Below are 12225 nucleotides of genomic sequence, written 5' to 3' on the forward strand. Positions count from 1 at the left end.
ATTAAACTTTTCTGTTCTATCACGTTCTGAACGTCACAAGTGCCCCCGCCTTCCTGTCCTTTGCATCGCTACAGTGCGTGTGGAGGTGGGGAGGAGCCAGGAGGAAGAGAGAATTCCTGCCTCACTTTCCCTCCCCTTCCCACCCCGAGTAGCAACAGTCTTTGCCACTGCAAATCCCCCCAAAAGTACAGGTTTCCAGTTACCAAGACAACTGCAGGAGCTCTGAGCAGAATGTGAGTCGGCAGAGCGGGTTTGGGAAGGTGTTCTGGGTGTGAATCAACATAAGCAGAGGCTTCAAGGCCTCGGCCTCAAGGGACGCGGTTGTTAAATGCTCAGTTCCAGGCGTGGCTTTTCCAGGTGGGCTATGAACGCCTTTGTCCATATGGGCTATGGACGTCGGAGACGGCAGGCCCACCAAGGACACATCCACGGCCACCCCCAGCAAGTTTCCTTCGCGTGATGCATCAGAGGAGCCCCCGCAGCGGGCGAGCCTTCCGAGCCACCCCGTGACGGGTGGGAGCGGCTTTCCGCGGGGTCGGCGGCGGCCGGGGCGGCCTTGCGTGCCGTGCAAGGCGGGAGTGATTAGGGGCGGTTGGTGGCGAGAAGGGGGCTCCTGCCGATTGGTTCAGGCTCAGAGCGGGGACCTTTTCATCTCAGGGGGACAGCTTCCTCCCTCTGTGGCCGTGCTAGGTCCTCGGGTCTGTTTTTGTGTGTTAGAGGAGTCTCGAAGGCGGCCAGTCGGCTGGTTTCTCACTTCAGTGTCTCTGTATTCCATAACGTACAGTTCGGTGTTTTACAAGCGGGTTTGGGGTGTTTAGTTATTTTCTCCGCAAAACAGCTTTCTGATTTACACCTAAGACATGGATGGGTTCACCAAGGTGAGACTTTGCCTCTCTGTCCCTACCTTCCCTCGATGCCTTGCTCTGTTTTCGGTGGATCCACGTTTGCCCTCCACGTTTTCGGTGAATTTTCCCGACGGGTATCACCCCTCGGCGTCGCCGTCCTCTTTGAGAAGCTGGGTGAGATGGCACTTACTTTTCTTAGTCCTAAACCTACCTGAGCTTTGATATTAGAATATTTTGCGTTTTGGCCTCAACTTTACTGAATCTATGACACCCCTGTCTGCGTCCCTCCCTCCTACCCTCTCCCCAAATATGGTTCTGAACCCTCTCTGCCAGCCCAAACACTGCCCCGACCAACCCTGTGGTCAGGTCGTTGTGACTGTGATCACGTCCCTACATAGTCTTCCAGGCCAAGCATTCCCATTCCCGGTTCTGCGTAGCTTCTGGCTGCCTGCTGTGCACGGAGAGTCCGACCTGTATTGACTGCCTCCATGGGTGCCCCTTCCTCTGGCTTTGTGGTCAAGCAAATGGGAGTGGGGAAGCCTGGGGGAAGAGAATGAGGTTGGGGTAAATTCCTGGGCTCTCTGCCTGTCCAGTTGCCCCCAGCTGGCTGAGGCTGGCTGAATCTCTCAGCAAAGTCTGGAGCACACTCTCGGTCTCTCTCTGGGTCTGGTTAATGGCTCCCTCCTTCTTGCCCTGCCCCTCTAGCCTCCAGGAAACTGGACCATCTCCTGGCTGTCCTACACCCTCCCCACACCCTTGTAAATTGTCCCTCTATGAAAGTCTCCTGCAATTGCCTGATCTGTGTGTGCCACCTGCTCCCCACTTAGACCCTGACTTTAGATCCTTCTAGACTGCCATCTTTCAGAAACTCTTTTATTTTATTTTTTAAAAGATGACTGGTAAGGGGATCTTAACCCTTGACTTGGTGTTGTCAGCACCACACTCTCCCAAGTGAGCTAACCGGCCATCCCTATATAGGGATCCAAACCTGTGGCCTTGGTGTTATCAGCACCACACTCTCCCAAGTGAGCCACGGGCCGGCCCTTTTCAGCTCTTAAGGACACAGGCTGCATCTTTTTCATGTCCCTAGAGCCTGGCACATCACAGATTCTTTTCATTGGATGGATGGACAAACTCACAAACACCCCTCTTTCCTGTGAGTCTGGTTCTCCTTGGCTCCTCCTGAAATGGGGTGACAGAACTCCACACATTACCCCAGGGCAAGCAAACAATCTAGAATATTTATCATTCATTCATACACACATTCACCCAACCCATATTTATGGAGCACCTAGTCCATGTCAAGTGCTGGGAATACCGTGTGGGCAAACCAAGACACAGCAGTTTCCTGAAGGAGACAGGCATGGATTGAATCAACATGTACATGTAAGACTACAGAAGAGTCACAGCTTTAGAGGAGCTACACAAGGTGCTAAAGAGCATATGAGGAGCATTTGGTCCTGTCAGGAAGATGTCCTGGTGAAACGACAGTGGCACTGAGATGTGAAGGAAGAGCAAGAGTTAACTGGGTGAAGAGGTGGAAGGAGAATGTTCCAAGCAAGGGGTACAGCATGTGCGAAGGCCATGAGATAGAAATTCAAGGGTCTGAGAAAGAAGGCCAGTGAGAGAATTGTCACACAAACATCAGGCAAGACAGGGCCAGACCAGGCAGGGCTCTGCAGGCCTTTTTATGGATTTCCATTTTTATCTTAAGTGAAATGGGGGAGACGTTACAGTTCTTATAGCTAGGGGTGAGGTATATTTCAGAGCTGCCCAACGATTCTGCAGGCTGTGAACATGGGCAGCTGCTCGTGGTGGCCTTGGGTTGTGTGTGACATAATCAGGTTTGTGTTTCACAGAGTTTCATCCAGCTTCGTTGTAGAGAAAGGAGGGAGTAGGGTAGAGTCGGCAGTGGACAGCCTGGGTAGCTCTTGTGTTGGGGCTGGGTGGCGGTGGTGGAGGGGCAGAGAAGGGCGGGTTTGGAGGGCTGTTTCAGGAGGTAAACAAGGGAGGAGGCAGGAGAAGGAGCTGGAAGACGGCTGCGCTTCCAGACAGATGATTGGCTCGATCACTGACATAGGGCACAACAGAAAAGGACAGGTTTTGGAGGGAGGTTTGTGGGCTTGGACTTGTTGCATTTGAGGTGAGCTTGGCGTGGAATCAAGTGGAGATGTCAGTATGAGACTGGACACTCAGTCTGGACTTGGAGAGAGGCCCAGCCAGGAGGCTGCCTATAGTAACAGCACAACTAGTGGCTAGCAGTTGACTGAATATCTGGGTTCCTGTACCCTCCTTGAGAAGTTACTGGCCTTTTGGTCACAGTATTGTCCTGGGGCGTGAGGGAGGGGGTTTGAGGGAGGCCTGTGGCTCTCCTTCAAAATCCCCAGGTGGGATCCACTGGAACAAGCGTAGCCCAGGAAGTGAATCCAGGATGAAAAGGGACAAGCACACAGTGCTCAAGTCTACTGCTTTAAGGTAGCAGGCCGGAAGTAGAGAAGGAAGCACGACCACATCGAAAAGTCTAGACTAACCAAATCCTGCCCCTTCAATCACATCTAACCAGTTGCACCCACAATTGCCTGGAGCTAACTGTGCACGAAGAGTTTATAAGAGAGGCAAACCGAAAAGAGCGAGTTCCAAGCAGAGACTCACCTGTGTCACCAAACCTAGGGTGTGTCTGGAGGTCAGTGCAGGTACACTGTCCCTTCCAATTCAAAATTCAAAACACTCTGGAAACCCAAAGGCTTTAGTTTAGTTTGGTGAAAACTCATTTGGCCTCAAAACCTGACAGAAATGCAGTGTTTATTTATCCTACTTGGTGTGAATAGTAACACATTTGCTGCAGGAATACACTGTGTTTGACTACGGGGTGCTGTCCCAGATCCACGGGTGGGGTCCACTTAATGAGTTTATTTTGAATAATTCTAAATTCCAAACACATCTGGCCTCCAGATTCTAGTAAAAGGGGCTAGTGGACCATTTTACCATCTATCTCTTACATACTCACATCTAGGTTAGGGAATCATACAAGGAACTTTTTTTTTTTTTGTCTTTTCGTGACTGGTACTCAGCCAGTGAGCACACCGGCCATTCCTATATAGGATCCGAACCCGCGGCCTTGGTGTTATCAGCACCGCACTCTCCCAAGTGAGCCACGGGTCGGCCCAGTGGAAATCTAAGTATACTAAAAATGTGATGATCCCATTTTGGTATAAACAGCAAATGGCTTTTGAGCCCCCAGAACGCTGACCAGCTGGTGTTGCAGGCACTGAAGATAGAGCAGTGAACAAAATAAGGCCTCTGCGTTCAAAGCTAACAATATTGTATTTTTATTCTATAAAAGATGCATACATGCATATGTCTGCAGACACACAGCACCGGAAGGACAGAGGCTAACATTCTAAGAGCGCTTCTTCCTAGATAAAGGTATCTGAGTGACTTTTTCTCCACATTTCAAAATATCCTGCAATGAGCATGACTCATTTTGACTCTGGCTTTATTTTTCAGGTGGATGATGACCTTTAATTAACCACCCATCTCTGCTGACGAGACCTGAGCCCCCCCCGCCCCCCCCCGCCATCGGCTGGAGGTCGCTAGATATCTGGCGGGGGGGCGCTCCGTGCAGCTCTGAGGCCGCATCAGCAGGGGGCGCTGCGCACGCGGAGCTCGGGGCGGGGCGCGCGCGCTTTTCTCCCCAGCAACACCAGCAACACTGGCCCGCGCGCCGCTGGGAAGGCGGGGCCTCGCGGCTTCCCCCGCCAGGCCTCTCCCGCCCTGCCCCCGCCTGCCCGCCCGTCCGCCCGCCGGCCGAGCACCCAGCTGGGGCGGTGCCCGCGGCACTGGGGCCTCGCCCGCGCCTCGCCCCTGACGGCCGCCCGCGCCGCGCCGGAGGGAGGAGGGGCCGCCCTCCCCGCCCCCGGCGCTGCCCTCCCCTGCCCCCGCCTTCCCGCGGGGTTGGCCGGGCCGCGGCTGGCTCGTACTTTGGAGCCGGATGGGGAGACGTGACCGCCGAGGCTCGGGCTGCAGTGGGAACAGGCGGGGGGGGGGGGGGGGTGCGGGGCGGAGGCCGGGCTTCGGGGCACCTGGCGGCCGGGGCGGATGTTGGGGGCAGCGGGCCGGTCCCCACCCCCAGCCTCGGGTTCCCAGGGGAGGGGGGCAATGGGCGCCTCCGGGGCGCAGCCCAGGAAGAGAGCCGGGCAGGGCAGGGCAGGTACGTTACCAGTCCCGTCCGCCCTGGATTGTCAGGACCCCTGTACCGGACGGACTAGGGAAAGGACTTATGTATGGGTTGGAGTCAGTCCCGTCCACAATTCAGTCCTGGTGGTGCTTCTTTCCCAGCCTCAGTTTTCTAATCTGTAAAATGGGAAAACGAATACCCACCTCCTAGTAGGCCTGCAGGCTCTGACACCAGGAAGCTTGTGACGCTACAAGGAGAGGTGCCGGGGGGAATCCCAAGAGCACAATTAGCGGGATTTGCCTTTCTGCCCGCCAGTGCCGACGGGGGAGCAGAATTGTCCATCCCTAAATCCTAGAAGGGTCCATCTCCTGGCTCGTCTTCTGCTTTTCTGAGGGCCCTTGACAATTGCTTGACCTCATTTTTGCCAGGAGAGACCTTCCAATAAACACCCATTCTAGGGTTTTCTTTCAGAGGATTCAAAGGGAGAAGAGTGCATGAGCATTCCAATAACATGCTTTCTCCTTGGGCTTAAAGCCCAAACCCTAGGGTTCGGTGTGGCTTTTCTGGGACTCCAACTGCAAGGCTTGAGCAGAAAAACACAAAATCCCAGGATCTTAGAGCTTGAAAGGCAGGGAGGGCTTGCCCCACTGCTTTTAACTACTGGTCTTTCAGATTCCAAGTCCAGCTCTGCCACTTGCTGGCTGTTGCTGCTTCAGCAAGTTACTGGATATCTGCTGCCTTGGTGTTCTCAGTTGTCAAATGGGAACAACACTGCTTGGTGGTGACAGGGTCTGGTTCTCTGGAGCAGTCTCCTATTTCATGAACCCTCATGAATCCTTTAGGCAACATTGTCGTTTGTCGGGAAATTCTTCCTGTAGTTCTCTAGATCCTCCCCAGGCTCAAGGCTGTATGTCTGCTTTTCAGTCCTGGGAGAGGACAGCTGGTCACCCCCTTGGTAACCGATGTCTTTCCCCTTGCAGCAGAGAGGCCACTGCCAAGTTCCTCAGCCTGACATTCCTTATACGGGGACTCAGATGTGGCTTCAGGGTCCTCCTGTACAAGCCCTGTAGATTGGGGAGGTGGGGTGGACAAATGCTGGGAGAGGAGTTGTGAGGCCCAGACTTGGAGATTCTCCCTAAATTTGTGGAAAGAATTCCTAGCAAAACAGGAGTAAGGGAATGTTGACCGAAAATTATGTCCACGCAAAACACCGTGCTAGATGACTTAAGACCTCCAAGAGGCTGGCTGGTCAGCTCATTTGGTTAGGGATTGGTGTTGGTAACACCAAGGTCAAGGGTTTGGATCCCCACACTGGCCAGCCACCAAAAAATCAAAGAACAAATACCCCCAAGAACCTTTGGGGCAACTCCATTTTCCTAATAGAGAGCAGAAGACCTGTTCCCCAGATCCCCAATCTGTCCTTAGCTGGGTCCTCCTCCACCTCTGAGGGCTACTGTTGCAGGAGATGGTGGCACCTCCACCTTGGGGGTGAGGGGCAGGCTTCCAGATACGTGGAGTTGATGAGAAATGGCTGCAGTTCCTACTGACACCTAGCTCTCCTGCCAGGGAGGTTTGTGGTGGTTATCACTAGCTTGAAAGGTCACTTGGCTCTTGAGAAACAAATGGAAGATTCGCCCTCCCTTCCTGTTGGAACCTTTGTCCTCGGCTGCGGAGTAGATGCCTGAGAAAGACATTGCACTCCCAGCCTCAGGGAGTCCAGCTGCCCCTGGAGATCTGCCAAGGCCATTCTCAGGGTTTGAGTTGAGGGGTCTGAAAGCCAGGAAGCTCTGCTCTGAGTGTGGGTGTGACCCAGACCCGATGGTGACTGTCTGCATCAGTGGTTCTCCTCCCTGGCTGCCTGATGCCTGGGCCTCAACCCAGACCAATGAAATCCAATTTCTGGGAGGGGGCCCATACATCCACATATATGTTCCTAAAAGCCCCCTGGGTAATTCCAATATGCTATCGGGGTTGAGAAACGCTGATATAGATCATTACAGCCTGGTAGTTATCAAAGGACAGAATAGGAAAAGTATTTGAAGTCTGGACAAAAGAGGATCTGCGTTAGACACCATCTAATAAAAGCCATCCAAGGCAGGAGGCTCCTGCAGCTGCGACTGAGCAAGACTGTGGAATTCTTGGAAGGAGTCCATCTGTCTGGGAACTGGCATGACTCGGGGCCCCAGGGCAGCGGGCAGAACCCCGTGACTCCAGGTCCTTCTGGGCCACCGTGGCTGCTGCTTAGATCCACATCTGTGCTGCCAGGACAGGCTGCTGATGCACTCCTGAGCCTCAGTTCTTCCAGTCAAACTGGACTGCTTGCCGTTCCCAGAACTCACTCTGCTCTTTCCTGCCTCTAGGTTTTGGTTCCAGGCGTTTGTTTCTGTCTGGAATGTCCTTTCCCCATCTGTTCAGATCATTTCTCCTCAAGGTCCCTGTCCTAATGTTGGCTCCACCAGGAAGACTCTCCCAGGCTCCTGTCCGTGCCTGTACTCCACCCCCTTCCTGTCATTGCTCCAGGTGTGCCCAGGCTTGTCTCCCTGGCCAGACTGTGAACGCAGGCAAGGGGAGGACCTGTCAGACCCCTTTGTGCCTCCTCCTCCCCCACCTGCCCCTGGGGGTGGAGCCTGCACAGGGGGCAGCCTGCACAGAGGAGCTTCACACATCTTTTGAATGCTATGGAATGTGTGTGGACAGCCACACAGCGAACTCCCATCTGCCCACACCCCTTCCTGAGAGTTCCCTCTGCTGCATTTCCTGAGAGCCACGGAGCCTTGTGGTTAGTGTCAGTGACAGGAAAGAGCTGGGGCCAGGCCTTGGCCCAGCACCTGATGTCTACCACCAGGGTAGCTCCCCCCAATCCCTCTGGCCAGAAGGTCGGGGTAGAGAGTGAGGCCGGGAATGAAAGCATCCAGGCTCGGGGCGCTGGTGCAGCTCTCTCCACAGACAGACCTGCCATCGAGGCCCGTGCCGGTGCCTAAGAACCGACATCTCCCGATAACGGGGCATGTGCGGCACTGGGAGGGGCCCTCCGATACCCTGGCTGGAGGCCCGCGGGGCGCAGCAACACGGCGGGAAGGAAGCAGACCCCGACGCGGGCCGCCGGCGGCTGGGGGGTGGGGCTTTGGTGGCTTCCTTTGGTCGCCCGCCGCCGGTCCGCACTGCAGGTGACCCGGGCAGCTGCCGGCCGTCCCCGCTGCCCCCGGCAGCGCCAGCCCCCGCGCCCCCGCGCCCCCGCCGCGGACACCCTCTTGGGGTTTTCCGGCTCCACGCGCCTCAAACGACCTCGGCGCCGCCTCCCCACTCCCCGCCCCCACCGCGGGCCGCGCCGCAGGGCTTTCTGATGAGTCAGCGGGAGCCCCGAGCCTCCAGCCGCCCCGGGCATCTGCTCCGGTGACGCACCGTGAGTCACGGGCGCCCGGGCAGCCGCAACCGCCGAGCGCGCAGCCCCCAGCCGGAGCGCAGGCACAGCCGCCCGCCAGCCGCCGGCGCCCACCCCGGCCGGGCCCTGCTCGGCGCGCTGCCCCCACGGCCTCCCGCCCCGCCTCCACTCCCCCCTCTAGGTCTCTCCCCTCCCCTCCCCCCGCCTCTCCCCTCCCCTCCCCTCTCCACTCCCTGGCTCAGCTCCAAGCTGACATCAGACGCTGGCCGTCCGGCCACCCTCTGAGTCAACAGTTTCCGAAGAGGAGCCCGCTGCCAGGGCGGGGAGAAAGCGCCGCCTCCGGGGGAGGCGAGGGCAGGCACCGGTCTGGCAGCCGTGGGAGGGCGGAGGCGGGAGGGGGCGAGCGGAGCCTTTTACAAGAAGTCACGGGGGAAGGGGGAGAAGAGAGGGCGAGAATCACCCGCCGAGCTGCTGGGGCGGGGAGGAAAGCCACCGCCCCAGAGCCACGTGCTGAAGCCCGCGCTGGGTCGGGGGGTGGACTCGCCCCACATGGGCCTGGGGAGCGGACCCAAGGGCGGGGGAAACGGAGGAGGCCCTTGCTGGGAAAGGCCTCAGGCCAAGTTTCTGGGGGAAGGAAAAATACCACCCGCGCTCCCGGGGCACTAAGGTACATTTGTGTCTCGATAACCGGGCGCAGTTCCCTTTGATGGCCAATCCCTAACCTTGGGGGCTGGTGCTGCCTGCTTGGGCTTGGACCTGAAGAACTGCACTAACCTAACTCACTTGACCACAGACCCTGTCACCGCCGTGGGATGGGGGTGGAGAGCTAAAGAGCATGTATGTGCAAGGGTAGGGGAATTCAGGAGCCCCTGTAAAGTGAGAGTGGGTGGCCTTCCAGTGTGTGTGGGGGGGGGGGCGGGGGGTGAAAAAGGAAGGAAGCACAAAAAGAGGGAAGGGAAGAAGAATTTTGAGACTATGTGAAGGACATCACTGGAGCATGTAACCTTGGAAAGATGAGGTTCCTGCTACCTGAGAATTTAGGCCAAAACCCAATGAGGAGAAAAAATGGGTTAGTTGTGGGAAGGAAGGAAACACCGTTGTGAAGAGTCCGGCCCTCTGCAACGTAACAAGGCTGGACATCTCTGGGCTCTGGGTAACCACTCTGAGAGGCTGCACCTGTGGCTCTGGGATGCTCAAGGAGGACAAAGACCCCTAAAAAAGAATCCACCTGCAGAGGACTAAGTGGCCTCCGGAAGCTTCTTTAACCCTGGGCTTTCCTGACACATGAGACAGGAAAGAAGGGCATGGAGGAGCCAGGAGGACACAGAAAGCCAGCAGACACCCACAGGTGCTTGGGTTTCCTCCCCTCCCGCACCGTCACACCTCATCCACCCACCCCATGACCCCAGGATGAGCAAGATACAACTGTCGTTGGTGGGCCTCCAGCTGGAATTCATTTTCATCCTCTTTCCGGGATTTGACTGGCTGTTCTTTCCAAAGCCACGGCTTAACAAACGATGCCAACCTGGGGAGGGGAGGTGTCTGTGTCTCATCTTGCAGGCAGAAGTAGCACAGCAGCTGGGTGAACAAAACCAGTCCGGATCTGTCCAGAGCTGTTTGACAGTACAGCCCTGACAGGGACCACGTGTGCTTCTTGCCCCATGTGACCCTCATCCAAACCCATGCAGAGAAAGAGCTCCTAGTCCCCTTCTCCTTAGGCAGCCTTTTCTCAAGTGTGCCTTTTCCAAGGGTGGGCGGCTCATTTTTGCCAATCCCAAACAGCTCAAAATAGCACAGAACCAGACTTCTGGGAAGTCTTGTGCTCTAGACGTCTGTAGAAAAGAGTTAAAAATGACAGCTCTCGGGAAACCAAGGGGTCTAATTTGCTGAGATGAGACAAGATGCAGAGCCCTGTGACATCAGAAGGAAGAAATCGTGGCCAGGGATAGGTATAGAAAGTGTTAGTGGTAGAAAGTCCTGGGTCTTCTGTGGTTGCCCTTCAGGGAAGTTCGTGGGCTGGAGCAATGGGGGTTATCCTGGGGTTAAGGCCAGGTGCAGGAGGGGCTGTGGCTGGATACTGAAGCCACAAACACCACAACCTCCAATTTCTACATTTTCCTTCAGGCTGAGAACCCAGCTCTCTTGGTAGGGATGGTTTCCTCTATTGTTTCAAATTCTGATTTCCATTTTTCTGGCTTGGGCTCAGCTCAGTTGCTACCTTCTCCATTAAATTGTGTTCTGCCCCTCCCCCCACCCCCCCAGTTTACTTGCCTGTGGCACCTCCACTGTAACCCTTACCATGCTTTGCTTGGCCTGAGAGGCTTTGCTATGCAGTATTCAGCTTTCCTCTCCACCCAGAGGCCCACTGGGAGATGAGAACTTCATCTCGTAACTCCTGCTCGGTGGAACTCCCAGGGAAGTGAATCAGCTGTCAGCTCTGTCCTCCCCTGCCCCTACGTTTGGCCTTATGGGCTTCCTTTATGTCAGACAGGGCTTCCTGTTTGCTGTGGCTGCTTCCACCAGAGCCTCATCTTGGGTTTTGACCCAGCCGGCTCTCTGCCTGAGAGTTCGGCCCAACCTTTTGGCCCCCAGCAGCCACTGAGCTGGAAGAGCCTTAGCTCCCTCCCCTCGCAATTGGAAGTAGGGCAGGTGGTCAGTGGAATGTAAGAGTGCTCACTAAAGCTAAACTGTCGTGTGTAAATCCACACCCAGGAACACAGGTGAACCTCGCTACAGCTATCATGTCATGTGTAAATCTGCATTCATAGAAAAAATACATTAGGGGCTGCTTCCCTTCACAGAACTTTTTCCAAAGAATATCATTTGCATGGTTCGAATGTGTCCCCCCAAATTCATGTATTAGAAACTTAATCCCCAATATAAATGTGTTGAGAGGTGGGACCTTTAAGAGGTGATTAGGTCATGAGGGCTCCTGATAAAAGGATGAGTTTGGCCCCCTTCCATTCTCTCCCCCCAACCCACATTCTCTCTTGCCCCTTCTGCCTTCTGTTATGTGAATGCAGCAAGAAGGTCTTTGCCAGATGCAGTCCCTCCTTGGACTTCCTAGCCTCCAGAACTATAAGAAATAAATCTCTGTTCTTTATAAATTAGCAGTCTTAGGTATTCTGTTATAGCAGCACAAAACAGACTAGGACACCATTAAATATAAGATTCTTCATATGCATTCAGTGGGCTCACTTACCTTGCAACTTTTTGGGAACAGATGTACTGAAAGTGAGATATAAAAATCAGAAGATGAATTAGCAGGGATTAGATCTTTCAGGGATCACGTGATGACACAATTCCATATTACTGCAGGTGCCAAAAAAGTGGGAGATGAAATTGAGCTGAACTAAGAACATCTGCCTCAAAAGTTTTGGCATAAATCCTTGAAACATGTCGCATTGCTTGTTAGCATTTGTCACCCCACTGAGAAGCTGCCTTCCACTGATCCTCTAAGTCATCCTTGACCACCTAGCAGAGGCAAGAGCAGGGATTCTGTGTCAGAAAGTCATGGCTCCACTTCTGGCTCTGCTTGTAGGAGCTCTGCCACCTTCGGCCACCTGCTGAGCTCTCTGAGCCTCATTCTCTTTATCTGTAAAATGGAGATCATTATACCTATGTAAAGGAAAAAACAGACTGTTTTTCTCTCTACTCACAATCAACAGAACGCTTCTGTGACCAAATGTGGGGAGTGGGGGTTTCCCCCCAACAGCCAATTCTCCAACACCAGCTGGGTGTCCTATAATTTAATCCAGTTCTGACACTATCTACCTGGAGTTTGAGTCAGATCCCACAGGTCCAGCCTCAGTCCCACAAGA

The sequence above is a fragment of the Cynocephalus volans genome, chromosome 15, assembly GCF_027409185.1.
Source record: "Cynocephalus volans isolate mCynVol1 chromosome 15, mCynVol1.pri, whole genome shotgun sequence".
Classification (NCBI taxonomy): Eukaryota; Metazoa; Chordata; class Mammalia; order Dermoptera; family Cynocephalidae; genus Cynocephalus; species Cynocephalus volans.